The sequence below is a fragment of the Bison bison genome, unplaced genomic scaffold, assembly GCF_000754665.1.
Source record: "Bison bison bison isolate TAMUID 2011002044 unplaced genomic scaffold, Bison_UMD1.0 scf7180017864302, whole genome shotgun sequence".
NCBI lineage: Eukaryota > Metazoa > Chordata > Mammalia > Artiodactyla > Bovidae > Bison > Bison bison.
The window spans coordinates 2171025-2176080 of NW_011494874.1; the positions used below are offsets into that span (position 1 = coordinate 2171025).

The 5056-nt window shown below is 66.5% G+C and overlaps 1 long non-coding RNA gene across 1 annotated transcript; it reads left to right on the plus strand.

Moving 5' to 3' along the window:
• Positions 1–372: 372 nt before the first annotated feature.
• Positions 373–3252, plus strand: LOC104996950. The gene is made up of 4 exons (XR_826267.1): positions 373–519; positions 1259–1409; positions 1953–2149; positions 2730–3252. It is a non-coding gene; the product is annotated as an uncharacterized LOC104996950 (long non-coding RNA).
• Positions 3253–5056: the final 1804 nt, after the last annotated feature.

Below are 5056 nucleotides of genomic sequence, written 5' to 3' on the forward strand. Positions count from 1 at the left end.
ACACCGCGCTCGGCGCCCCCCGCCGTCGCCCGAGGCTGCCGCGCGCCGCGCGGGTCACGCCCGCCCCGTCCCATCGCGCCCCGGCTCTGCGCCGCAGCTCTCGGGTCAGCGGCCTCCGGGTCCCGGCGGGGAGGTGCGGAGGGCAGGGCTAGCGGGAGGGTTGGCGACCGGCGCCAGAACGCGGAGGCCCGGGAAGGCAGCGCCGTCCTTGCGCCCTAGCCGAGCCGGGAGCGCTCTGGGCGCTGGGCGCGGCGGGCGCGGGGCGGCGGGCGCGGGGCGGCGGCGGCCCCGGGCGGCTCTCCCACTAGGGGTAGCTGTTGCCTGAACGCCGGAGCGCTCCCCTCTCGCCGCTCGCCTCGGCCGGCGCAGCCCCGGCCGCCGGGCGCACCCGTCCCGTGCGTCCCCGGACGTCGCTCTCTGCCCCGGGAACGTCGGGACTGGAGCGCCCGCGCTGAGCCACCTTCACCGACCCAGAGAGCTGCGGCTCGACTCACCACGGAGGCGCTGGGACGCGGGGAAGTGCGTACTCTCAACGGGGAATGTGTGTGGAGGCTTTTAGGGGTGCGGGGTAACTCCCCAACTCCATGGGGGCCCTGGTCGGCTCTGCCGCCGCGTCCGAGATCTGATGACTCGCTGCGCGCGGCGCGGGGTCGGCGACTTGGGGCGGCGGGGCGCAGAGTACCGTGACCTGGGGGGTCCCCGAAGCTGGGAGCCAGGTCGCCTCGCCTCGGGCCTCCTTGACCCCTGGGGCGAGGCCTGAACCGGGTCGAGAGCGATCTTGATGCCGGGGGAGTCCAGCCCGCCTGGGACGCTCTCGCGGTCGTGGGGACTCGTCTGGGGCGGCGGTGGCTGAGCCCGAGTCCGGCGCCGCCACCGCCGGCGTCCCGTGCGCTCGCTACCCGCCTGGGGACCGGCCGCCTAACTTCTTCCCGGGACGGACACAGCGCTCGCATCCCGGGCAGAGGTGGAAGCTCGCTGATCCGGATTCGGCGAGGGCACCGCTCTCGGCGGCGGCGGCGGCGAGGGAACAAGTCTGTCAACCTAGGGCACCGAGCCCCCACCCAGTACCCGGCGGGCCCCAGCGGGCGCGGAGAGAGATGCGCGTTTCAGGCAGAGGTCCTCTCCTCCGGTTTTCGCGACCCTGGCGGGACCCTCTGCCCTGCAAACTCCCACCTGGGACCGCGGCTCCGGCAGGTCAAGATCCCTAGTGGAAGGCAGGTCAGGGGCCTGAAGGTAGACCCTTTTCTCTTTCTCCCAGCCAGGCGATGCCCCTGCGGCCTGGGGCGGCGGCGTTGGGTGCTGCAGAGCCCGGGAACTTCCCACCCAGAGGAAAGGCCGCTTCATCCCGGACCCCGCTGTTCTCCGCGCCCCCGGCACTGCCCATCAGCACCGTGGGTAGGGGTCTTTAGGTGAGTTAGGGGGTTCTCCCTGATCCCAAAACCTGAATGGGGGGCGTCCCCCTTGCCTGCTCCCCCACCCCGCCGCAGAGCATCTCTGAGCTGGCAAATCGGTGGTTCCTTGACTTATCTTTTGCTGGGCCGGGGAGTCAGGGTCGTGGCTGGGGGGAGAAGAGAAGAGAAGCCTTCTACTTGGCTAGTCCCTGAAGGACGTTTTGGGGCCCTGAGTTTGCCCCCTCCTGCAGGGGTCATGGGAGTCCCAAATTTTGTTGGACAGACTCTCCAGCCCTGATTCCTTAATTTCTGGGAGGGGGCAGTCTCAGACCTGTGCCCTGTCCCCACCGCACGTACACAGGAGCCGGGTCGGAGCCATGGGGCTGTCCTCCCTACCCCCTTCCCACATTTAGTCTCAGAAGATCAAAAAGCCAACGCTGCCGCCCCAGGCGCAGGGACGTCGCCTGGCTGGGAGGGCCTTTGGCGCTGCCTGGGGAGGTGGTAGTGGCAGTGGTGTGGGGAAGGAGTGGCCTGGAGCACAGGTGAGTCTGGTCCCTCCAGAGCCTCTGCGGGCAGCCCAGGGAGACCACCAACCCATAGGCCCTTGGGCCCCAGGGAGGCTCAGGTGAGCAGCGCTTGTCCTCCGGACTGTTGGCCGTTCTGGCGGATCTGCTTCTGTTCCTCGGGCCAGCCGGCTCCACCCCGCGTCTCTGGATTCCGGGACATCGGACATCTGGCTCCCACCACGCCTTGTGCAGGTGAGGACAGCCTGAGCTCCAAGTGGCCTCTGGGACGCAGGCCCCGTGCGGAGACTCTTGCTCCTCTGCCTCTGCCCGGTCCTCCCTCCCTCTCTTCCGTCTCCTAAACCCTTTTCCCTCCCAAGCAGCCCCTGCCCCCTTCCCCGCCTCCCCGGGCCGCTTTCTCCTAGCTGCCCACGTCTTGTCCTGACTTGCCCTCGCCCGAGGCCAAGTCTTACCTGGGACCCGGAAGAGCCGGGCCTCGGGCCCTGGGGGACCAGAGTCAGAGCCCGGGCTGTGCCCACGCCAGTGGGCTGGCCAGGCCGACTGCCTCCTTCCTGCCTGCCCTGCGGCAGCTCCAGCAGGGGGCGGGCCGGGGAAAGAAAGGGATGGACAAGTTGGCTTGGGTCTCCTGGGTATCCAGGAGCAACTTGGATGTGGGGAGGGGGTTGGACAGGTGGCTGGGACCCCCAGGCAGGGCAGGGAGGACGTCGCTGCTCCCCAGAAACCATGCTCCCCAGACTTTCCTCTCCGGCCCCTCCTCCACACTGCCCTGTGCGGGCAGTGGGAGAGGGGCCTCCCGGCCTGTGTCTACCCCCAGGTAACGAAGCTCCCAGCTGCCAGATAGATGGATGCTGAGACTCCCCGTGGGGTGTTCAGGGCCCCCCCCCTGCAGGAGGGCCCCCCTGGGGCTTCACGGGGGGAGCAGGGGCAGCCCACACACCTGGCCAAGCGTGTTGAAGAGTGACAGGTGTGTCCTGGCCGTGAGCTTGTCCAGAGGCCTCAGCGCTCCGTCTCCCCAGCCCCCTCCCCGGGCCTCCTGGGGCCCTGGGGGAATCCCAGCTGCCTTCCTGCCTCTGAGCCTCCGTGCATACTGTTCCCTCTGCCTCCTCCCTCCCCTGGGACCCGCAGGCCTTCTCCTCGGCCTGCACCTCCCTCTGGGTCAGGCCTGCTCCACCCCCACCGTCTCCCTCCTCCTGGCCGAGGGCCGGGCACCTCTCACTACTGGTCTTGTGTCAGCTGCTGCCCAGACTCTGCCTCTCCCAGGCCGGCCCAGCCAGGATCCTCCGCAGTGACAAGCCTGCCCCCTGCGCCCCCGAGGAATCCAATAAACCTTTGTGAAACCAGCTACCCGAGTGCAGTGTGGACTTATTGGAAACATCTAATTTCCAAACATTTCATCCTGCCCTTCTGCACGCTGGCGGGCAGCCCTAAGCAAGGTAGGGCGTGTCCGCGGCCGGGCAGAGTGAGGTCTTCGAGGACCTGGGACCCGGGGGCACACAGTCCCTGGGAGATCCCCTTTGGGCAGAGCGTCTGGCGAATCCCCTCATCCCCCTGGCCGCTGACCTTCCTGGGAGTCCTCTCACGGGAACCCGAGAACCCCCATGGCGGGGCGGGGGGAGGGCTGTGCTCACCCTTTGCTTTTGCTTCAAAGACGCTTTTTTCTTTCTGACTCGACCTCTTCCGACTCGGCTCGGTTCGGCTCAACAGGGTGGATGCGCTGCTGGTGGGTGGCGGCTGCGGGCTCAGCGGCTTCCGGGCTTAGGGGGCTTAGAGGTGTCCTTGACCCAGCAGGTCTCTGTCCATCTTCACAGGACATGCTTCGGCCGGGCACCCTCCCGGGAGCTGCCGGCTGGGCTCTGGGGTGGTTGGCTGCCTGGGAGCCCAGCCAGGAGAGCTTGTTGGGGCCTTGGGGCCTGCATGGAGCTGGTGTTGGCAGCGTTCCTGAGCCGGGGGAGGTCTGGGGCTTCCGGCCAAAGAGAAGGGAAGGCCTGGAGGTGAAGCCCTGGCTACCTAGTGGGTGACCTGGGCGTGTCCCGCCCTCCCTCCGGCCTCATCATGTATTGCATGGGGACTGGGTGGCTGCTTTCCATGCCTTCCCTGTGCTACGCCTCCACGATCCCAGAAGATTCAAGGAGGGCTATAGGTCCTTCCCTGGATGCTGCTCTGGGGCTGGGGTCTCAATACGCTCTGGGGCTGTCGAGAACCCCTGCTCGATGGAACTGCTCCTGGCCCGTCTTTCGCCTGCCCCTTCAGAGCCTCGTATGTGGCCCAGTCCTACCTCTCAGACCCAGCCTGGCTCTGACTGGCTCCTGCTTTGAGCGCAGACACAACTTAGCATTCTGCACGCCTCCTGGTGCCAGACCAGGCCCCTGCGGAGGGCGGATGACTCCTTCCCCGAGGCCCATACGGGAGGCTGCCTGCGGGCGCGGCCTGCCTGGGGCTGGAGGGATGTTGGATGCTCGGTCATTCATATGAAAGGCAGACTCTGCTCTGAGGCCTCCAGCAGGCTGGAGAGCCAGCTTTGGGTCAGTCTGTCCTGTCCATCTCTTACTGTCTCTGGAAGAAGGTAGGGTACGATCAGCCAGCGGACTGGCACCCTAAATTGCTTTGCTTCTACGATTCTCTTTCCTCGACCGAGAGGTGCGCGTGATGCTGTGACCGCGTTGTATTTGCCCTGTTCTTTATGCCGGGCAGTGCCCACTCTACACGAGGGCACGTGTGGGTGTATCTATTTATACCCAGCCTTGCTCTGAAGTGCACGTCAAGCCTCTTGCAGGAAGCCGTGGAATAGCAGGGGGCGCCACAGGGGAGAAGAAAAAGTGGAACCGTGAGGAAGGACCTATTCCTCACTGGGGACCCAGGGCCACCCCAGCAGCCTCCTCGTGGGCCATGGGCCCATTGCGCCTCCAACATCCTGGTAGTTAGACCTGATGCTGTGATTCCCAGTGTCCAGAAGATGAAATGACTGTCCAGCTGCCCGAGATGGGCAGCTGTGGGTGTGCCTGCACTGGACAACATCCCGGCATGACCGTCTCTGACCCAGTCAGCCTCCGTCTCTGAACCTGGGGTCACATCGGTGCAGATACCCAGGGCTGTGTATAGATTAAATGCCACTACGCTCATGGCTGCCAGCGTGTAGGAGCT